Raw genomic sequence first — 24,853 nt, 5'->3', positions numbered from 1 at the left:
GGCAGGGAAGGAAGGCATAGGAGGGGGTATGTAGATAGTTCATAGTTCTTTGATGCTGGCCCTACTTCTTTGTAGTATTTTTGAATTAAAATAAATCTGGTGTGTGTGTGTGTGTGTGTGTGTGTGTGTGTGTGTGTGTGTGTGTGTTGTCTTTGTACATGTCTGTGCTTCTTTTCTCCTCATGACTTCTGCAATTTTATTAGACATTCTTTCTGCAAAATACTCATCATGAGTCTTACAAAACAAATTACCAGAAATCTGGAAAGGAATGGTTCTTGGTGGAATATTGCTTTAGTACTAATCTATGGATGGTTGATACATCTAGAACTTTAACTGGGTATTAAAAACTGTAGTGAATGATGGTGGCTGCTCCAGCTGATTTGAAAATTATTTATTCATTAATGACTTTAGAAGGTGAACAGATGTTTCTGTTTGCTCATTTTGGTTCATGGTCCATTCAGCGATTGGTATTGTAATTTGCATATTTCTATGTTTTACATATATATGTGTATATATATATATATATATATGTGAAATATACATATGTATTCCAATAAATTAGAGAAAGAGAGAAACTTATAATAAAAACATCAGATCTCTGGCAGCAAACAGTATGCCTGGAGCTCATGGTGATTTCAGCATTATCAGAATGTTGATAGCATTACATCTGTTGTATCTGAAAAGTGCCAGGAAATGGTGCTAATTTATAACTTTGGAGGAGGGAGGTGGAGAAAGATACAGCAGTGAAAAATCATACACAGTAGAAGATAGTCGACTAAATAGTAATTTGTTAAGTTTTAGTCACACTATATAACAAAGTTCTGTCACAGACTTCTGGTTGAGTTTATAAATCAGCTACGTATAGTGCTCATGTATACTTCACGTGGAAACAGAGGACTTTTCCAAATAACACCTTTCCCTTTTTTGTCTTACAGGAAACATTTTTGTATTTCTAAGTGTTATGTTGTCCAGTCTAAGGATCTGAGTGTAGTAATGGAATAAAATAAGGTCTCTTGGTACCAATGAAGTTTTCAAGGCAAAGGGCAGGGCATCAGGCAAAAAGCAGAGGGAAAAGACAGCATCCGTAGAGGAAGAACAGAGAGAAAGAGGCTGACAGTAGGGAACGATGGAGACAGTGATGCTTATAGTTATCACCGATGCCTCTAAATTTTTAAACCTTTAAATGACTACATCTTTGAGAAGTTGAAACACTTAAAAAAAGAACAAAAACAAAAAAAACACATTGTTTTCCTTCCCATTTTGTTTTTATTCCTTTTACCTCTATCCTACTACCAATGTTCATTTTTTTTCATCCTTTCCTATGTTTTCATTGACGATATATAGCATGTGATTAAGACCACTAGGTTGGACAGAGTATGTTGTCAAGATAACAAAACAACAAATGTTACAGGGTGCCCAGATAGAGCCTTAAGGACAAAGAGGGTTTATACCAGCCTATGTGGAATACTTTCAAACTCCTGAGGAGAACTCCTGCCCCCACCCCATTCTTCCAGATCACTGGCTGCTCTTTGAAGACCAAATTTTGGAAGTTCGTCTCTTATTCCAAGGCTTTGACCCATGATAAAATGCAAATCGCATATTTGAAGCTGCCATCACTTACTTATATGCTTATAGTCTAGTGGAAACGTGGTAGGTCCTTTCCTGAGTCTAAATTTTGTTAAGAAGAATATGTTGATGTTAAGATCCTGCAAGGAACAAAAGTTGCAAAGTCAGAAGTTTTGTGAGTAAAAAAACAAACACCTCTGCTAACTGTTTGACAATGTTCTAAGACCGGACTTGAGTGTCCCTTGACACTTTCAGCCAGTGACACTGTCAGTTTCCTATTGCTACTGTAACAAATTATCACAGGTTTAAAATAACACAAATTTATTATCTTAACATTTCCTGAGGTCAGAAGTCCAAAGTGGGTCTTCCTGGGCTAAAATCAAGGTTTTTAACAGGGCTTCTTCCTTCCTTCTGGAGTCTTGAGGGGAGAATCCATTTTCTTGCCTTTTCCAATTTCATAAGACCACACACATTCTTTGGCCCATGACCCCTTTCTCCTTTTTTCCCCCACTTTCTCCATCTTCAAAGCCAACGACAGTGGGCCATGGCTTCTCACACAACCATCTCTCTTGTTCTCTCTAGTTGGGAACCATCCTATGCTTTTAAGGACTATGTGATTTATATTAAACCTACCTGGGTAATCCAGGCACTCTCCCAATCTCAAGATCTTGAATTTAATCCAATCCGTATTTTTTTTTCCATGTAAGGTAATATATTCACAAGCTCCAGGGATTAGGATGTGACCATCTTTGGGCAAGGGAGGGCGATTATTCTGCCTACCACAGGCACTAACTAGAAAAGCCCTCTGACTTAATGTGTCCTGTGCTGGCGTGGTGCTTTTCATTAAACTGACTCAGTTAACAACACCGTCGGGCCTGCTCACCTATTTCCACCAACACTGTGTGCTGTTCCTCTGCTGAGTAGTTGGAAGCAGTTGCTTTATCAGCCTCTGCTTCCTAACTCTAGCTGAGCTAGCTACAAGAGAAATCTGAGTCAAATCTTTGATTTCCTCCTAACACTTATAAAATCATGTATTACACCCTTTCACGCCTGGACAGGACCCTTTGAGTTTGGCAGCAATCATCAAGGTTTGCTTTCCCTGGGGCAGTCGCACATTAAGAGTTCCAAGACCTTCAGCACCAAGTCATCCACGCTTCTGTCTTCCATAGAGGAGAAAACTAGGACCGGGAAGGGAAATACATCAGCAAAGATCATACAAACCTAGATTTGCAAACTCCCATGCCTGGGCCCAGGTGGAGTAGTTCTGCCACCCAGTACCCAACTAGAGATCACGCTACATGGCTCTCAGCCATTAAAGCAAGCTTCACTCATAAGCAAACTTTCCAGATAGACGTGTAATGTCAAATAGTTAGGAAGCATTTGTACCAAGAATAACTAAAGCAGAAGGTGTTTGTTTGTTTGTTTGTTTATTAATCCTTAATCAGAAGATGTTGTAATGGGAACATGCCTTCATGCAAACCATAAACTTAGCTAAACCTTGAGGTTAGGGAAACCATGAATGAATTTCATGGTTTCATGATGGTGAAATCCATGGGGAAAATCTCGTTAATGCTTTTAAGATCTGGCCATAGAGATTCAGTGTCCTTATGGCTCCTTAGTTTAGCAGTGACATCAGTGACAAAACATAATATCTGGATTCTGGCCTAAATACAGTCATGGGAAGCACTGTATTTGAGTGTGTTACAGAGCCCGTTCCTCTAGAAAGCTGTCTTGTGTGGCACCTTACTATCTAAATTATAGGAATTCCTTTTACAGGAGTGAAGTGCATCTCTGAGAAATCTGGTTGTTCAGTTGTTACCATCAATTGTTCTTTGGCTTGTGAGCTAACCAGGGAGGAGGGAGAGGAGACGGCTGATTTCTCTGATCTAAATGCAAGTTGTTCCTTCCATTTATTATAATACAGGCTACAATTGTTTTGGTGTATCGACCACTAGGCTTTGCAACGCACTGTGGCTTGGAAACTCCCTCTAATGAAACATTCTTTTTCATAGTCATAGTTGACACTGTTCTAAATGTTACATCAGATAGTGTTTTCCTAGACTACTATGCCAGGAAGTAAGCACAATTGTGCTTTCATTGTCTGAGGAAATAGGCAGATTGTCAGTCTTTTTAGAGGGTAGACAAAGCCATAGAAGAGAAAGGTAGAAAATATGTAACTAATTTAGGAATACGTAAACCTTGATGAGACTTTCCTGACATTTCACATCAATAGTCCTACAAATCCCAGACCAATTAGATCCTCTCTACCTTACTGGCTAATTTCAGGATTTAGTACCTCTCATTTCCCCACCAAGCCTTTATTCAGTACTTAATATGTCCCAGAAAGGGTGTTAAAAGATATGTGGGATGTGGTCCATGCAAGTCCTGTTAAGGGACTGAGTTCAATATGGATAAGGAAGTGAGTCCCACATCTTCAAATTCAATTGCCCTTCTTCGACCCTCCTTTACCTTTTACCTTTACTCACTGATTTCAAATAGGAAAACAAGTAATACTAATATATTCTCGGCTTCAGACAGATTCTTTTCATTCATCTTAGAGTTGAGGCTGGGGCACCAAGGACTATTTGAAGAAACTTGGAAATATGAAGAATAACAAAAATATTCTTTTAGAACTAAAAATGCCTTACTAATACGTCTCTTGGGGGAGATGGGATAGATGAATAGTTCACTATCCCAATGTACAATCTGATGACTAGGTGATACTCTGATTAGGATATGTCAGCTACAAACAACACGTAGTTTTTTGTTTGTTTTCTTTTTTTGAGTCTTAAGAATAATTATTTTATCTTATTCCTATTTTTTAGGAGAAATTCATATTTTTTAAATTAGTTTCAGGTATACCAAACAATGTAATAGGTAGACATTTACACCCCTGACAAAGTGATCACCCCCTCCCCCAATCTACTACCCCTCTGACGTTATATATAACTGTTACAATTCCACTGACTCTATTCCCTATGCTATACTCCACCTCATGTGACTATATATATATTTAATTATAGTTGCCATTTAATATTATTCAGCTGATGTCTGACCACTGCACAATTCCTAGTCTGTTTTTTTTTTTTTGAGAACAGCTCAAGAGTTTAGAGTATGGTTAAATATAACCAAACAGCCATCTATTACTTCTCCAGGACTAGGCATGAAGTCGAGACACAAGGAAAATATGATTAAATGGCTAGTCAAGACCCCTCTAGTAAGTAGAACTATTCAAAATACAAGGTGAAAGGCTCTACCATAAAAATTCAACCTGGTGAGTGAATCTTCCCTAAATGTATTCATTGAAAACATGGGATTTCTCATCTTCAGAAGGAATGTATTTCTGTTGCCTGCAATTGTGAATATTCATAGACTTGTGGAATTTCAAAAGCTACTTCGGAGATAATCTGATTTGTCACATTTTCACACAGGATGAGGAAATGTCCTCATTTTACGGATAAGTATCAGAAATGTTAAATCTCTGTGAAAGGTCATACAACTAAATACTGGCAAGACTGAAGTTAGAAAAGAGGACTCCTTCCTTCTAATTCAATGCTGTTTTTACTCCTGCACGCAAGCCTCACATTAACCAACGCCACCTTATTTGTGTCTGTAAAGGGAACTCTATTGTCAAATGATCATCACGGTTTAACATCTTCCTCTCTTCCGTCCTTTTTGTCTTCCTGTCTTCTCTTTTGTTATTTATGTATTTCTCACCTGTCTAATTAATTAGAAGAATAGGAAAAAAATTTTAAATGGTTCATGTATAAAACTTTTGTAAGAGTTCACCTCTTATTTGCTATTCTTAGAAATATAAATTTCAAGTACCCTAGGAAGTTCAACCTTGCATGAACTCAGTCCTACCATGATGAGAATGATTAAACTATGTATGCATGTCCGGAAAGGAGTATGTATGCATGGTGTGTGTGTCTGTAAGTTAGTAAAATGTATACAGAAGCATAAGTCATTGATGAGTAACTTCTTGAAATTACTGTTTGTTCTTCAGTTATAAAGTGATCAGTCCTCAGCTTTGTTTTGTTTGTAGGTACTTTAGTATTCATAAAACAGATAAACAAAACCCTTGACCTTTATCTTAGTGTTTTTAGTAGTTATAGCCCATTGGTAATTAGCAAATAGAGTTTTAATCCATATAAACCAATAAGAAATAATAATTCATAAGTATTTCTTGTTCACCAACCCCCTTCCACTAATACATACATCAAGTATCTGCCGTCATTCATGAGAACATGGTTATAATCTCAGGGTTGATGAAGTGGAAAGTAGCAGACTTGGTTTAGGGATCTGGACATTTGGGTTCTGGTCTTGGGAAGTGGTTGATGAAAAAAGCATCTTTGTTGAGCGTTTGTATAAATCAGACACGTATGTATTCTCACTGATCTCTGAGGTTGGAGTTCTATCTCCATTTTACAAATGCAAAAATTGAGCCTCAAAGATAGTAGGTGGCCTGTCACATCCTAGTAAGTAAAATAGATAGGATTCAAACAGATTTTTCTGACTCCAAATCCCAGGTCAACATCATGCCCCCTGAACAGTGCTGCCTTCTTATTCAGCGTTCTTAGAAAAATCGCGTGGCATTTCTGAGCCTTGGGCTTCTTCATTAATCAAATAGTGGAGTTGGGTTCTTATCATTTGTAAGATTCCTTATAACTCCAGGATTGGGAAAGGTCATTTTCCCTTTTCTTCCCCATCCCCCACTCCTTTGGCATTTACTTGTCCCATACCTGGCTCTTAATCAATAAAAATGAAGATGGTACTCAAAGTAATGTCTGGCCCTGAGAACATGATCTGAATATTTTCATTCTGACCTCTAAATCAGTCTGTGCATCTTGGCTATAGAACAAAATCAAAGTGGGGGTGGGGGCAGTGGGAGGTACCAGGGACTTTAATTATATTGTAAAACAATAGATTTCCATTAAAAACTGTACTTTTCTACACCTCTGGAAAATTACATTGTAGATGAGATAAATGCAGCCTTGCATTTAAATTAAGGTTATCTTTAGGCTGGTAATCTCATTTGCTGTTTAGCAATTTTAATTCCAGTCAAGGCAGTGTAATTAGTGCCCTCAGCCAATTGCCATTCCTCGCTGCTTCTTAGCTGTATTTACTGCTGTTAAGACAAGAGTACTCGTGCGGAAAGTAGAAGTCAACATACTAAATTATTAAAGGTGGCATACATCAGCGCAGACTTCCTGTGCATGCTGATGCTTTAGATGATGAGGCCTTACAGCATTATGCCCAGAAAGTACGGGTACCAGGGTGACCAACATGGCATATTGTTGACATATAGAGACATGGCATATAGAGAGAGAAATGAACTTGAGATGGTCTTCCTATAGCAAAATACTAAGTTTAGCAATGCTTTAAACTATGTTTCGTTGGAGTCAAGTGTGGCATAATTTGATTTAAAAAATTGTATTTTACATTACGTGACAGATTTCTTTCTCAAACGAAGGTAAGTAGGTCATGATGGTGGCGGTGTTGGGGGTGATGCGTAGGCATGTGCCTGCGTGTCTATATGTGTTTATATGATAGCTTAGAACCAGAGCCAGGCGAATATCTGCAGGAGGTTAAAAAAGTTAGAAAATTCTTGAGTTGAAGTTCTATTTATACTATTGAGATGACAGGTAACCTTTTAATTATTGGAGGGAACAAAACATGCATTCATATATGCTTTTTGTTAATAATTATGTAGATTAACAACATATAGGTGTATATATGTAGGTGTGTGGGGTGTGTGCTTATAAATATAAGTTATTTAACTTCAGATTTCTGCTATATTAAAATTCAAACGTAAGTTCAAACCTGTTTCTCTTTTCTGGTACCTAACATGGCTTTAACGAAGAAAAGCTGTGTTTTGTCTTGCTTTGTATATTTAAATTCCTTGAGAAGAGGGGCTTGATCAGTTTGCATTCTTTGAGAATAACTAGTGGACTTAACTTACACAGTGTTGGTAAATGTTTGTTGAACTCAATTAGGTAATGGAGCCGTTGACTGTTCCTGACAATAGCTTTCTAACGTGTGAATGTTCTCCAGTTTTATGGTCCATATATTGGATTTGGTATGTCTGCTTCTTTTCTTCACTCCAATAAAACTATAAGCATATTTACAGACAGACAGATCTGTTGCCTATTGGAAGAAAAGTGTGCCACTTAGAACTTTTTTTAGAGAAATGTTACCATTGTAAATTTGACTTTCTTGCCGTAGAGGAGAAAAAACCAATCTAACGGCATAGAATATAGTCACGTGATATTTTGGTTTGTGGATCTACCAAATTTGCAAGGTGGACTTAAAGATTCTATTTGGACAAGGATAGAATCTGTTTATTCTGACAACTCAAAGTTTTCAGTCTCAATTCTTCTGATTGGCTATTAATGGCTTCTAGAGATAATCGAGTGTAATGGTCCATCTAAGCGGAAAACCAAAACATCTCTTCTTAAAATCACAGTGTGATTTAGGAAGAAAAAAAAAGTTATTTACTTTTGAAAACGAACGAGGAAACCTAAGTGGTTTTCTTTCCCTCCAATATTAGTGGAATGATATGAAATATTGGTCTTTATTTTGCTAGCTGCTTAGAAGTACCATTACGCACAGGTCACAAGCCACCTCAAAGCTGTGTAGAAGACAAGGGTCAGACCTTTAAAAGCCCAGAGCTCTCAGTCTTCAGAAAGTGGATTTACATCATTATAAAACAGGGAATTACAAAAAACAAACAAAAAAACCATTTTATTGAATATTACTAAATATTTTATTTTTTGTGGAGGGCAGAGTACTGAAATTATATCTTCATATCTGTTTTTATATTCTGCCTGATCTTGCATCATTTTTGTAAAATTTGTACAATGATAAAATTTCCTGACTGGGAGAGTGTTAAAAACATACAGCTGGATTAAATTCATAAAGAAGAATAATGTATCTTTGTGTCTGCCTTGCGTTAGCTGGGTCCTCTGTTTTCCTAGGGTTGGGTCTCATAGCTTCCATCTGCTGGTTAAACTCTTCCTGGTGTCTGAAACTAATTGTTTCCTGGTTGTTGGATAGTAAATGAATTCCAAGCCATCCTTTCAGGCTGTTTAGCCCAGGGTAAGCCATGCTATTTTCTCTGTGGCCCTTCTAGTAACTTCCGAAGACTATGCCCCACTTTATATCCAATCACATGATATTGCACTTCACAACTAAATCCTTATGTCTTTGCACCAATCAAATTTAGTAGAAAATGGAACCCTACTTTGCCCTTACCCACACTAACTTGGCTGTGGCACAACCGCCAATTTTCTAGTAACCCCAATGCCTACTGTCTCTTACTTTGATTTCCTTTTTCATTGCCTGACTTTCAGTTTCCTGTTGAAAAGTTTCACCCACCTGATGGAACAGCCAATGATCCCTCCTTCCTGATCTTTTCAGAAGCCACCTGTCACCACGGCAGACCAAATCACCATGATTCTCTGAACTACTGCAATAATCTCTCCCTGTTTTCTCTTCCCATCCCCCAGTACGTTCTCCAACTTCTGGAAGGACTACTTAAAAAGTCAATTGGATCACGTGGATGCTCTACGCAAAACCACTCCAATGGCTTCCCAGTATACTTTACAGTTCTTTTGCATGATCTTTAAGCCCTTACACAAGCTTGCTCCTCTCTAATTCTCTCAGGTCATTCTCTTACTCTCTGGCTGCTTTCAAACTTCACACCCTTTTGTCTTGCTGTAGTATATCCTTTGCACACATTTTTTCCCATCTCTGAAAACGTCTCCCTTCTAAGCTCTTAAGATTAAAACCTACTCATTGTTCAGGTCTCTATATTATAATATTTCCTTGGTACACCCTGTTATTTTCTCTCTGGGATTTCTATGCAGAGCACTTAGCACAACCTGTAATTAATGATTTCTATGTGTGTTTCATACTTAGTGACTTCCCAGACCAGAGAATATGTGAAGGCAGGGCCGAAGCCCTCTTTGTTCACTAATGGATACCCAAATCTTAGGAAATTGCCTCACTTGCAGAGTAGATTAATTTGTATACTTCACGTTTATATGATTAAATGAACAGATTATCTGCTTGGATCATTTTGTATTGCTACTTTCTCTCCTCTCCTAATAATTCATTGTCGTCAATTCTTATATACCAAGAAATTACCAAGCATTACCTTGAATGCTCATAGTCCCGGTATAAGATAGATATTATGATTCTCATATTAGAAAATAAGAAATGACTCTGGAAACAGTAATTTCTTCCAAGTCACAAAACTAGTTATGATGAAGCCACAGTTCTACTCTGAGTCTGTTTTTCTCCAAAGCCTGTGCTCTCCCCACCACAACTGGCTACTCCTCAGAAAACTCATCATTTACTTCCCAAAATGTATCCTCTCAGCTGATGTCTCCTGTTGAGTCATCACCAAGTACCTGCCTTACTCTTGATGTATCAGCCCTTCTGCATCCAGTATGCCCCATCTCTAGGCTCTCACTCTGACATGGAAACATGTTATTGTAAAGGAAGTCTCAGTGATTGAATCAGAAGCTAGTGTGCATGTTTGCATTTTATAGACTAGGGATGGCCACCATTTTTGCTTAGTTAGGCAGAGCCCAGGACTCTCTTAGTTTGGTGGTAACTACTACGTAAATGATTTGGCATAGGGTCTGAGATAAAATGACTTCTCAACTTATAATGTGGATGGGCTCATGGCCATCTCATCCCTATATACACCCCACCTGGTAGACATTTATGACTGTGGCAACAGTCACTCAAATGCTATGAAGTTAGGTTTCACACCATGAGCAAACATTTCCAGAAGGGTGATAGTTTGTGCTACCCAGTTTGGGATTTCAGTAATAATTGCCCTGGCCTCTCCTCATCACTCATGCACCTAGATAAAGCTGCCTGAAAACAATAAGCTAATGAAAGTGTTGCTGGTAGTGAGTCCATGATAGAATCACCATTGTTAAAATTCAAGCATGGTACCAGAGCCTCTGCGACGCGTCAGGAAGTGAGCTCGTCACTTACATCATGGCTGTGTTCTGCTCATACCCTTGTGTGAGCTCTTTGCTCTTTCAGATTTATAGGAACATGGGAACTTCAGCAAGGGGATTGCTTTCAAATTGATTCAATTCTTGACAACAACATCCATGAGGAGGTGAAAGAAATTAGTATTAATGAGGCCAAATTAGTTAAATCAGTGAAAGCTGAGCGCTGATAAAATACAACACATGATTATCTCTAAACTATGTCTTTGTCAGGCAAATCTAACCTATGCTTAATAAGCCATAATGTTCATCTCTCTTCACTTTATGAGATTGCCACTGAATCTGATTTTTTTTTAACATTGCATTTTCAATGTGAGACTTTTTAACCAATCAAATTAGAATCAAATTTGCAAGTAAAATGCCATAAGAGTGAGTAGTATGTTCTCTCCTGAAGTTGAAGTACAGAACATCACTCATTGCTGAATTCGCTAATTTTATGCCTCCATCCCAAAGTGCTCGGAAAAGGATTTATGTTGACTGTATCCATGAGGCTTATTGCCCATGATGTCATTGCTCATTATTGTGTTTACTGATTTATTCCTCATCTGCCGAACCTCGGCTTTTTTTTTTTTTACCCTTCATTGAGTGAATCTGTCTTTTAGAACTATATACCAGTGAGAAACTCCTTAATATGGAAAAGTCAAGGTGTCACTGTCATATTTCTTCCACTGTCTAATCTAGTCATGTGGCTAGCAATTTAGACAATCCTTGAATTGAGTGAGTTAGGACTAAGGGAATCTGAGAGGCTTTATGACTGCGCTGTGAAACATCCTTGTTAATGGGACGGTTTAACCACCATTTCTACGATCATCCCTATCTCAAACATTTCAAGAAATGTACATATCCCTGACTGTTGTAACCTGTTAATAATTCTGTGGTCATAAAACAGTTTCTTAGATTAACGTATCAGCAGTAGCTACCTAGGAAGCAAGAACAGAATGAGGGGACGGGCAGGTCATTTCAAAGGAGAAAAGGAAAGGAAAACATCTGAAAAACTGGATGCACCTTGGACCACATTGCTTGGACCAATCTTAGGTATCATGGTTGTGTCTTTGGAATCTCAAGTTGGAGAGTTGTCTAGCCCTGGCCCTTCCTGGGACAATGTGCTAGTCAGGATAGTAAAAGGAAGATGAATGTGGGTAAGTAAGGTCCCAGAGAAGGAGACAGGGCTATGGACTCTTGACCAACTTAGAAAATGTATAAACAAAGTGGTAACGGGACAGGTGAGATCTGAACAGCTCTCCTTCCCTCTCACTAACTTCCTTGGATATATCCAGGAAACTAAGCTCCTATCCTGAAAATAATTAGACAATTAGAATGTTTTAAGCAATGTGACCACCAATTTTCTATGCTGGGGATACTATCCCTGTTTTTGTAGGGGAAGAGAGTAGGAGGGGTAAGAAATGCTCTATTAGAAAACGTAATGAGACCTACTCTCCCATTTTGTCCTTTGAGAAAGAAAAAAGGAAATCAGTATTTATTGAGCAGTCTGCAATGTGCCAAGTACTTTAGATACAGTATCTCACAACACTCTCACAGCCTGCGCTCTTATTCCGTTTGTGATACAGAGACTCCCACTGGCATATGATGACTAGCTCAAGTTTACGAGGCTCAGAAGGGGTGAAGCCAGAATGTGAATCTGAGCTATTGAATTCCTAAATCTATGTCCCTCCCCATTATCATTCTGTTGTGCTGCATTGATACTGTAGTTCATGCAAAATCATCATGCTTAATTCCATTTTGTATGAGAACAGGGTGTATGTATGTGCATGGGCATATTGGATGTAAACCTATGCGTGGCCCTGTTGAGGGGAGTGATTGTTTTTACAAACTTTGTCTTTCCTTCCGGGCCGTTCCCCAGTGTCCTCTTGAATGGGAACCATGATACCAGAGGAAATAACAAATACTATATTCCCACAGAAGTAAAAGTAGGGAGGTTTCTCTCTCCCAAACATGGGCTTATTCAACCTTAGCATTTAAGAATTTGGGCATGTTTGACCAGATCCACAAGGTTTCTTTTTTTAATCATAGAAAAATGTTCAACAAACATGCCGAGTTCCCTAATAGTCCAACCTCCAGGACCAATCTTGCAGTTAATGTATATCCATTCTCTTCCTGAGCTTTTGTTCAGGAGGTGTTTTGCCAAGTTGTTGTTGTTTTTCTAATTGCCCAATTTTCTTTTCTCTGTTAAACGCTAATTAAAGAATGAGCCCAGGACTGCCACCTTTTTGGAGACAACATTAATCTCCTGCCCCCTCTACATTTTAATGGGCCTAATTTATCTCTATTATCTACTCCCTTCACCATCCAAACTAAGCAAAGAAAATATTCTTATCCCTTTCACCCTTCTCATTACTCTACTGCTTTTTTTTGCGTTTTATTCCCTATTAACTTCAACTGATTCTGCATGGCATTGTCTATATTTACTTTTCATTATCAGCAGGATACACATATTACTATATGAGTCCCTAGTTGATCTGCTTGCTGTTGCTTCCTTCTCTCTATCTTTAATCCTGTACATGCCTGAGATCAATTGATGGATTAATTAATCAACCAGACATAACTCAGAACCCAGCCTGAGGCGGAACCCGAGACATTCAAGCATTGATCCTGGTCTTATGGAACTCACTGTTGGAATAGGGAGACTCGGAAATAAATAGACAGTTATAATAAAATGCAGCACAGGCGATAATACAGATTAGATGTAGTGGGGACACAGAGGAGGAGTCCCCACTCCAGCCGAGGGGGCATGGAAGACTTCCTGGAGTGGATGACATTTGAGATGATTGGCCACCTGATAGGTAGACACATGGGTTGAATCCTATAGTTCATTTCCATTTATAGCAAACTTGATAATCAGGGGATATTGACTTCCCTGGTTTCTTTGACAACTCAGTAATATTTTCATTAAGAAAATGTTATAAGGTACTGCCCGTATAAAAATAGTGTATTAAGTAAAATAGAGTAAAGCCCAACGAATTAACCCAGCCATAAACACTGGAGCAAAGAACTTGGCTTCTAAGTGACTTAAAAAAAAAATGAAAAAAAGGAAAAGAGAAATATCTGCCAACAAGTCCTGAGCTGATTACATTGTTTTTTTAAAGAGAGTTTTTAATGTCGATCTTCTTATAGCTCATCTCACCTTATCCTGATATTCTTATCTTTCTAACATCTTGGGTTACTATCAGATTAGAAACAACCAAACTTTTAAAGGGTTAGAAGTTCTTTCTTTGAAGGAACATGTCCTCACCCCAGGGGAAAGTGATCCCTGATAGCACAGTAACAAAAAAGAAATCAAACAAACTAAAACTATAAAACAAATTAACAAATTCTATGAAAACTGGCAGAGCCATGGAATGAAAATAAACAGCAGTAGATTATCTCCCACTGTTGCCCCTGAAGGCGAAAGAGCAGAGTTGGTGTTAATGCTGGTGGGCCAGAGTCAGCAGATAAAGGTTTATTGAGGTTCAAGGAGCTTTATTTCAGAAGGTGAAGAAGTTGGAGAATTCATGGTGGAAGAGTTTCCCCAAAAACTGGGACATAATTTTCTTCTTAGCAGAAATAAAATTTAATCAACAAATGACCACACATGGTTTATTAAATATATCCCCATGGTTGATGCCGGATGCTCATGATTTTAATTTTTTGTGTGTTCACTTGCTGTCACTCTTGCAGTTTCCCAGAAAAACAGACTTTCACTATTGAGATCTTTCTGGATTTCTTAAGGCCCCCTCTCAAACAGCAGGTGGCTCTGATTGTTTCAAAGGAAACAAGTATCTTACGTCAGCAGTATTTCTTTACTTCTAAAGCTTCTTTTGTAACCTTTTAAGAAAAGAGAAATGCTCGTTTAAAACTCCAGAGTTCTGACATCTTGAATATGAATAATAGCAGGCACTGGGAGTTTTTATAATTGATTCAAGACAATACACTTGAAACATTTATAAAGTACTTTATAGATTATCAAGTGGTTTTTTAGAGACAGCCTTTTTCACATTACAATGCAGACTATTTTGCACACCTTTCTGGTCATAGTAATCCGTTCTGAGTGTTTCCTTTTCACAATTTCCATAATAATCTGACTCACCGTTGCCTTTTTCCATAATTATCAGCATACCCTTCTTAATAGTACTAAAATCTATTATTTTTGTGCTCACAGCATTACAGAATGTAAAGATTTAAGGAACTAAAGATCTCCAACCATGTCATTACAGATGAAGATATGGATTCTTCATAATAGATGTGTAGTCTTAGAAATTTATTATGTGCCCAGCCCTGATCTGAACATAATTATTGTACAGACCCCAAGGGATCTCTGAGTTCATGCATAGCCTTATTGGGGAGAAATATCCACACCCTGCGATTTAGAACAATGTGAATCCCGTGCTTAGTATGGGCTAACAGACTGTTACCCTGGAAAATGTGGGTAGATGCTTGTATTTGTAAAACGCTACCATATCACACATTCACTGTTATGAAAGCATGCAGTTTTGCACAGTGGAGAGAAGAGGAATCTATATCTGGTGAGGGACAGGGAGATGCAAGCACATTTTAGGTCCATGTTTTATCATCTGTATTACCTGCATCTTCTACTCATTCTAATTTGGATTGTCCCTTCCACATGTCTCCCGCCCTGAGGTGGGGTTTTTAGATGCTCTTAAAAGTCTGTCACATTTGCTTGATACGATTTTCATCTGAAAACCTTAGAACTGATAGGCCAATTTGTTTTTTATTAATCACTGAAAGCTTTACTTTGTCATGATACATTACTTCTAAATGCAGAGTTTACTTTTGCTTTCCTGTCTGATACATAAGCTGGCCCAAGGAATGGTTGGGGCTTCCTCCTTCAGTGTTTTACTAGTAAAGACTGATGACCAATCAGAAGAGTCACTGTCAGTGTCTGAAGGCGCCTGTGTTCTAGACTTGACATTTGAAGGTATGATTCTTTCTCCATCCTGTATGTATCTGCTAAAGACTTTGCAAAGCCACTTAATGTTTCTGAGACTCAGTTTCGTCACTTGTTAAGTGGAAGATTTTTAAAAATTATTTCCTGCATGGGACTATTTATGAAGTGGCCATGGGAAATCCAGGGGGGTATATACTGGGTTACCAAAAAAATGTATACATGTGAACAGTTTGGTCAATGTTGCTCAAGCAGTGGCTCGCCATAATCAGAAATGTCTGGACACTGATGGTAACCACTTTGAGTGCCTTTTGTAATTGCAGGAGTCAAACGTGACTTGTATTCATCTTTTGTTTATTGGTATATATTGGGTATCACAATTTTAATACAGTTTTCCTTTCTTAAAATGTGTATACATTTTTTGGCACCCTATGTGTGTGTGTGTATGTGTGTAGGTGTGTGTGTGTGTGTGAGTGTGTGTAAATATACGGGGGGAGGGGTGCCAAAAAATGTATACAGATGACTTGTATTCATCTTTTGTTATTGGTATGTATTAAGTATTACAATTTTAATACAGTTCTTTTTCTTTCTTAAAATGTGTATACATTTTTTGGCACCCTCTGTATATGTAAATTTACTAGAATAAGTTTTTGTCATTCATTCTTTCATTGAATGAAGTTTTATTAGAGAAAGATTTATTGTACACCATGTCTATAGGAAGGGATGAAGGGAGAATGGAGGAGGGATTGCAGATGGAAGGGAATGCAAATGAAGATACTATTTGAGGCTAGCAGGTTCCTTCGCCTCCTTGCTAAGAAGTTTGACGTTTGTGCTTTAGCCAATACGGAGATCAGATTTTATATGCTTTATGGACCCGTCTGAGACTGTACAGAGAATGGAGTAGAGAAAGGAGACGTGGAGGCAGAGAAGCATGGTAGGATACTGTGTAATAATCCAGTGACAAAATAGGGAGTACCTGAACTAGCTCTTTCGCATTAGGGATGATGAGGCAAGGAGATGAGTGAGGACTAACTAAGGTGTAGAATCGGCAGGCCTGGCCACTTGACATGGGAAGTGACGATGCCGGGAAAGGATGCCCATTTCAGTCCAGGACATGTTGAGTTTGAGGGCACACTGCCAGAGGGAACAGTTTTATGTAAGTGTTTGGAGCATGGGAGAGGGTTTCGGGATGTAGTTATAGATCTGGAACTCAACAGCACACCATATATAAATAAAGCTCTTTGAGCCACTGGATTGATGAGACCTCTCAAGGAGAGAAAGGAAGAGAGCAGTGAATAGAATTCTGGAGAGCAGCAGAACTTAAGGAGCAAATAAGAAAGAAGTCTAATAAGGAAACTGAGAGAGAATAGCCGGCAGCTGAGAGGAGAACAAGAAGGGAGGAAAACAGAAATTGTCAACAAAGCACATAGAGAGAGATCAGATCAAATAGAACTGAAAGCATGGTTTGTAGATCTGGATTAGTAGCTGGAAAAGAAGCAGATATGTTTCCAGGAAATGTCTATTGCTTAAAGCAAGGCCCATCCCTATGCAAGGGTGACCTGCCAAAGCTTCTGAACTGGATTTAGTTACAGAAGGAGTTTACTTCTATACGGGTCAACCCATCCATTCCTTTCTCTGCCAAAATCATTATGACCTCTGTGCTAATTCTCTTTATTATTTTTCTTCTTTTAATAGAGTTGAAAATTAACCTAAGCTGCCAATTTGGTCATGTATAACTATTAGGTTTTACAGATAGGTAGATTGATGAGTGGCTGGTTAGCTGGCTGGCTGGCTGGCTGGCAGATAGATACATAGATAGATAGATAGATAGATAGATAGATAGATAGATAGATAGACAGACAGTTGAACAGTAGCTACGAAACTATTTGAGGTGAGAGCTTTAGCTACTCCCCCACAATACCACTAATAATCATAATGAAAGCAATTCTCAGAATAAATACACTGATGAATTCTGTTCCCTATTCTGGTAAGTATTCTAATCAACACCTTGCATGAAAGATTCACTTGAGGTAAACAAGTGAGGTAAACAACCTTTGAGAGGCACAATTGTTTCCTTGTAGAAGTCATCAGGTAAGCAGAAATTCTGTGTCCCAGTCTCTGGTCACAGAAGCATTTGGGGCTCAAGTCTAAGGTGAGATTCCCAAGGATCCAGGCCTCAGCCCGAACTATATGCTTTGTTGTTTCTACAATGGTGGGCCGTATCTATTAAATATTTTAGCCTCTCCACAATGTTGAACACAAATATTTTCACCGAAGTACCACCCATCGGTTTAATCAACAGGCAGCAATTTTACCAGTGAAAGCACATTTCGAATATTTATTTTGTAAAGACCGATATTGACTGAAATTCTGCTAAGAGAAACATTTGCAGTGGCCACTGCGCTGTATGAGTTTGTGTTGGGATTGCTTGTGATGTCCCGGGTGATTAGATTCCTGGTTAAGGCAAGGAACGAATGGCCCCTTGAATGAAGCTTAAACTAAAGAACAGACACACAATCTCACTGTCTTTGCTGAAGGGGATTTCACAGTAAGTGGCAAACATTATAGCAAGGAGTAAAGAAGCTAGAGACATCCTAATAAAATACCCACAATATCTTTATGATGAATGAAAATGTGATTTGGAAACAATATCTGATTAACTGAAAACTGACTTTTCAAGGTATTTTCGTTTTGCCCACAGTTTTGTTGTTGTTGTTGTTTTTTTTTTTTTTTTTGAATCCTCAGTAGAGCCAATATTCACTTTTCATTCTTATATGAAGGGTTTGGTCAGAGCCCACCCAACAATAAAAACAGTGAGATTGTCAAATAGTCTGTATCATACCATCAAAATATTTCACATGCATGGCTGCACAAAGAGAAGTGTTCGAATGCTGTGGTGTACCTGCAAATTATTTTAATCAGTGTTTCCTCAGCTAACGACCTAGGGTAAGCTGCATGTGATTAGAAAAATACTGAAAAGTGAGAATGCTAGCATAGAGATTTAATATGTATGTCTTCATTGTTTTTCTGATTATACAAATATTGTTATACCTGTTACATTAAAACATTACATAAAAAGGCAATCGAGAAAATGAATATCCCCAATAACCCGATCTCCAGAGAGAGCTGCTATTAACTACTCGATGTCATTTTCTGGCAGAATTTTTCCCATGCAAGAATAAACATATGTAAATAAACGTATTTTATAATCAGATCCTAACCACATAGTTTATTTTACAATGTTTTAAACAATACGTCTTGGAACTATCTCCTCATTAGCACATAGAGACTGTTTTTTAAAAATAACTATAGCGTTTTCCATTTCTAATTTCAAATTAAAGTCATCCTCTTCATTGCTGTTATGAATTCTTTGTGGCAGACAGAGCAGCTTAAATGATAAAGAAAATAATAGTAATACCACTACTATACTAGTACTAATAGTAATGAATATCTTTATAGAAAACCAAGAAGAAACATTTTTGGAAGGCCTGTTTTGGCCTGAGCTCTTCCCATTTCTTAGTGGCCCCACAACATGATAAAGACCCAGACAAACAATTTCTGTGTGATCTTCTTAAAGCAAAAACAACAGGGCTGGTTATCATGCACGTTGCCAAGCAGGCAAAGGTTAGATTACTGCCCTCATATACCCACAGTTACATGTGTCTCCAAACCCATAACTTCATCCGTGTCCTCAGGATGATAGTGGGGTCCCTTAGGGACCCGGGGTACCTTAGTTGATGCCCAGCTTTTCTACTCATCAGCTTTGTAACTCTGTGCAAATTATTTAACCTCCCTGAGCTTTTTTGTCCTCTGTAAACTGGGCCTAAAATGGGCCAAATGTTTGCTCACAGAGGATTAAATAAAGGACTAAAAATAAAAGACCCAGCCCAGGACCTGTCCCCTAGTAGGTTTCAAGAACTGTTACTTCCTTGATCCCCAGGTCTGAACTATTGTTATATTAGGTGCTGTGCTAGACCTTGCTGAATACAAGTTTCACACTCTTCCCACTAGACTTGTGATTTCACTTTTTTAAAACCATGAAATACTTTTTATTGTTGTTTGTTCGTTTTTCCCCAAATGAAATACGGAGCCTAAGCGATGAGCAGAGAAAAGCAGAGCTGCTGTAGTTGAGATGGGGAAAGAGGCCGGAGCTGGCCCAGGGACTTCCTGCACTCCTGAGTCCCCTCGGCAGAGCACAGCACACCCAGAACACAGTTTGAAAACCTCTGTACAGGCCATAATGCTTCTCGCAGGAACTCTTGCAAAAGGATCTCATTTATTAATGAGGCCATATAATGGGTTAATAATCGGTTATGACTTACCATCTCCCAGCATTTGCATTTGCTCTATAATGACTTAATTCAGAGGAAAATGTTTCCAATTAGCTAGAGGTTATTTCATCCTTGTAATTTATGGATGGAGTTGGAAGGGTGGGGGTGGGAGAGTTGAGGCTTTGGATACTTTGCAAAGTCTCTCTTCACCAACTGTGTGGAAAACCCCCTCTCCCACTACCCATCCATCTGGCTCTACTCAAAGAAGTGAATCGCTTTGGGTTTCAAAGGAAAAGAAGAAAAGAAAAAGTTTGCATGTCTCTGCCTGTGCCCCTAAGGGGGTTCAGTCAACAAGGTGAGATAGTCTGTAATATCTCAATTAAAAAGAAAAGGTGTCAAAGCTCTTACAGGGCCTGGAGGGAGATGGGCTGGCCTTCAGGGCATCCTGTGTTAATTGACAGTGTTTGGGGATTAACCCAAAAACCAGACAATCTATTCTGAAAGGGCTTGCCCCTAGGCATACATCTTTTTATGAACCAAGGTGTTCGAGATGCGTAGATAGACAGTACAAGAAAGTAGTTGACAGCAAAAGCTCTGGAATCAGAGGAGCTGGGAACTGAACTGATGTGATTAGCTCTGTGACCTTGAGCATATTCCTCACCCTCTATTAGGCTCAGGTCTCTGGACTGCAAAATGAGAACAATAATAGTATTTACTCACAGGGTTGTGAGAATGAAAAGACAAAAATGCATGCAAAGCCCTTAGAATAGAGCCTGGCACATAGTAAGGACTCAATAAATGGAGGTGCTAGTGTTAATTTGGGCTTCCTTATGTATTCCCCTTTCTCTCCATTGGACAAGGTGGAAATATATTGAAGAGTACTTGGTGTCATTGAATTAATACTAGAATTTCTTTAATGCTTGGAATCACCTGAGGTATAGGGTAACGCTTAGGAGAACTGTGTAATTGTATCATTTAGTAATGGATGACTGTGCACATTAAAACCTCAATTTAATATTATGTAGAATCATATGCTAAGGATCCACAACCAAAAATATGACCACCTATATGTATCCTGCACTTAGGTAACTTGGCTATGGTGGTGATTAATACATAATGGAGACGGTGGAGTCCATTTTCAGGAGCTAAAATAATAATAATAATAATAATAATAATAATAATAATAATAATACAGTCAGGATTGAACCTTGATTGACTTATAAAGCAACCTGAGACATCTTCTGCTACAATATAATTTTGAGCAGGTAGCCCCTTTGAGTGCAGTGATTCTATGTAATAAACTCTATTTAGTATCCTGCTGTATCCCCAGGATTCTGCACAGTGAGAAAGGATTTAGCTGTAGCTATTTAAGTCTACCAAATTATTGAGAACCTACTTGTTTCTTGGCACTGTTGGGGACTATTAATGTCAATGTAAAACATTCCTATAGCGTTTAGTGATTTTAAAGGAATTTTTATTTACATTTTCTCATTCATTCTACCTAATCGAATCCGTATGACTTAGCTAAGCAAAGATCACAATTTCTATTTTATGTTCATATTATTTTAAACATATACCACCTAATGTGCAGCCCAAGAGAACTAGACTGAGCCAACCAACCCATCCACCCACTCACGTTCTTAAAACGCATATTACACTAAGGAGTCAATGTCTATACTTTCTTCACCTTCATTCATTCTGTATTCGTAATACCTGAATTTACAAAGAGGTTTGAGTAACATAAAATATCTATACATAGTAATAAAGATTAAGTTTACCAAAAAGAAATCGCAATCTTTTAAGTGTCTATCATATTAGCTCTTAGTTCTAGCCCTCTATTTTCTTAATCAGCACTGTTTTCATTAAACCTGTCCACTTTCTTTCCATTTAACTTAACCACGTCAAAATAGGTTTCTCTAAGCAACGTTATTTTTAATTACTCTGTGGTTTAGATCATCTGTTTACATTTTTGTGATATAACAGATGTATATTTATCCCTTGTTTCATAGTACATTAAGTTAAAACTAAAACAACAACAGCAAAAACCCACCATCCAACAAACAAAAACAGCCTCTAAATTTGCATCGATTTAATACCTTGTCCTTGTTTCGACTTCAGTGGTGCTGAGGGTATATGCTGCAGTCCTTCTTGTAAAAATATTTGTAAAAGTTGACTACTTAAACAAATCCCTTTGTCGTCTTTTTCTAACATCAACATACTGAGGTATCATTGTATGCCATGCACCTGGGATAAAAATTCACCATGTGCCTATCTCCCCAGCGTCCTGGAATCATAGTAAATAGTTTTAACACATTCAAGAGGTCTACCAGATAGGTTGATAAATCATATAAGATTCAGCAGCTTTCTCGTGGCACCTACCATTTGTTCCCTCCTGGGGATGTCACCCACGGTTCCAAGCACTACTGTCACATCTCCTGGTGGTTTCTACCATGTTTGTTGCGTCTCTTGGGCCTCTTGCTACTGTTTATCAGAGCCCACCCTGTCTGTGTGTGCTGAAGACCAGCTGTGCATTGTCTCATCAGAAATAGGAAGAATGGGGAATTCTTCCTGTGAGTGTTCCATATGAGAATCTAAATATTGGGACCTTAAGGATTTGTTAGCAAAATCTTTCTGTTTTTATAAGCCCACCAGGCCGATATGATTGTGAATCAACTTTCTGGGGTCGGAAAGCTCACTACGTGTAGAATCCCTGCTGTCTTTCAGGGCCTAAGGCTTTCTGACTGGAACAAGGTGGTCTGCCTCCTGTTCTTCCCTCAGAATGGGTTCTCTCTGAGGAATCTCTCTCCACAGTTCCTTTTGCAGAGACCGCTGTAAGATCCTTCTCCTTCATTCATATCCAATATACCCAAGGATGAGCGAGTTCCACCGTCTTTGACCTACGTTGAGATGCCAGCCCTACAAGAAGACAAAAAAATATCTTTCGTCTCAGGTTTTTACAGTTTATAATGGGAGCTAGCAGGTATATAAGTGATTGCAACTCAAGTTAGATAAATGCTGTAAAATAGTTGGAGAGGTATGTTCTTTATTGATCTTCAGAGGTGGCAGAGATTATGGCCGTCTTGAAAGATCAAATGGTTTTGTCATTGGGAAGGTGACAGGCCAAATGAGCTTGAAAAGGTGGATATAATTTAGATATATGTAAATATGAAGAGATGAACATCCCTGTTAAAGAAAATAGCATCAACAGAAAAGTATGTTAGTGGGTTGTCTTTGGTCCCGAACAGCGAGAGATCGTTTGGGTGGGAGGTACATCCTGGGAGGCCCTCATTTCCTGCCTAGGAAATTTGAACTGTATTCTGTATACCTGTGCTCTCTTAAGCATTTTTTAAAACTTCTGCCCCTTTTCTTAAAAGTAAAATAAAATAAAAATAAATACATTCCCCCTTTTAATAATTTAATATAGTATCATGACCTTTTTAATTGTGAGGTTGAGTCTTCTCATAGGAGGGTTTTTTTAGACTAGGCACAACAGCATGTTTAGATCCCAGCCTTCCTCTTTCACCTCTCCACCCAAACCCTTCACAGAAGAAGAACTTAGGGAGATAAAGGACCCTTGCTGCCTCGATTTCTCCAAACAGACATAACCTAAGTAACAACAGCAGCCTCACTAGGCTGATGCAGATTCAGGACTAAAAAGTCTGCTGTTCTCCATTAGTCTTCCCATAAAGATCCCCAAATGAAAAATCTAAGTTCAAACTGTGAGCTTACTATGTAAACACTGTTTCAGGACAAATTACTTGGAACACCTCACTTCCGCCTCTCCAACTTGACCAGCACCTGTATGGCCTAGATGGAAAAAATGTGAAGCTTCCTCGGGCTCTTAAAAATAAAACAAAAAAATGCCCTTGATTTCTTCAAAAATAGAATTATACTGTATTTCATCAAATCTAAGGAGACATAAATTGTACGATGCTCTATCATTTTATGATTGTGAAGACATTATACAATATCACCTATTACTATAGAGTAATTTCTCCTGTTTACTCTTCCCCTCTTTTAAGTCTTCTTCCTTACTGATGGTTCATTTTCTGGGGTTCATTACCTTTAGGGATATCTTGGTCTTAGATGCACACTTCCCCATCATTATAAGAGGAACTGATAGACTTTTGGTTGTTTGTCCCAAGGCTCCAATCTGCTTCCTTCTGACATAGAGGGTTGTATAGTGGAGCTGGCATGGTGACCTCAAGCTACCCTGCAGGTTGGAAAGGAATTTCTTCCCCAAAATTGGGGCTTACAATTCTGCTCACCCTCATGGGGTCACTGCATCCCAGGACTGGATAAAAGAAAGATGACTCTTTACCAATCCAGTGACTGTATTAGAAAATGCAGGGCTGAGTATAAACCTTTCATAAGCTACTCATTTCTGCAAGGCTAATTTCCTGGCATTCAGCTCCCTTTCTTCCATCTGTACCTCTTCCCCTGAACCATTAAACATTTCATGAAAGAAGAGGAGAGATAGATCAGACACTGGACGACTCGGGTTTGATTCTGCTTGTGCTAGATATCTTATAAACCTCCTGAGCAATCAAAAAAAAAAAAAACAGTAAAGAGTGAAGTGGTATTGAACTGCTAAAGAACATTCAGATTAATGGTCAAAATGTGTGCAAGATAGAACCTTTTGCAAGACTGCTTTTTATAGGTTTTTAATTTCTGGACTTTAATCATGAAGGTTTAATCACCTCCAATTGTATGGCTTTAAATTGAAGGAGGTAGGCGTTTTATCCAAATTGCCTTATAAATCCACTACTTTGGGGAAGGCTTACTTCCTGCAGCGCTCAGACTCCTGGAAGGCTTTGCCATTCCTCACCATTGACATCCGGCCTACCGCTGGCACTTCAAGATCATGGAGAGCAAGCCATAGGTAGTCTCCATTGCCTAAATCCAAACACAAGGTACATTTGCCTCGGGGACAATATGTGGTGAGATGGGAGGCGGGAAAAAAGCATTGATGATAAAAGCCAGACCCCAAAAGAACAAATTCAGCCACATTTATACATACACCACCCCCATCATATCATCGTGACCTGGCTTTTTAAAAAGTGTCATTATTCATTTTACCTCTG

The 24,853-nt window shown here is 38.5% G+C and overlaps 1 protein-coding gene across 7 annotated transcripts in view; it reads left to right on the top strand.

Moving 5' to 3' along the window:
- CTNNA2 (catenin alpha 2) overlaps window positions 1-24,853 on the top strand; it is a 1,256,663-nt gene that overhangs the window by 818,711 nt on the left and 413,099 nt on the right. The gene's annotated exons all lie outside the window — the stretch shown is intronic.

This window comes from Rhinolophus ferrumequinum, chromosome 13 (genome assembly GCF_004115265.2).
Source record: "Rhinolophus ferrumequinum isolate MPI-CBG mRhiFer1 chromosome 13, mRhiFer1_v1.p, whole genome shotgun sequence".
NCBI classification, from domain to species: domain Eukaryota; kingdom Metazoa; phylum Chordata; class Mammalia; order Chiroptera; family Rhinolophidae; genus Rhinolophus; species Rhinolophus ferrumequinum.
This window is presented reverse-complemented; position numbering and strand designations above follow the sequence as displayed.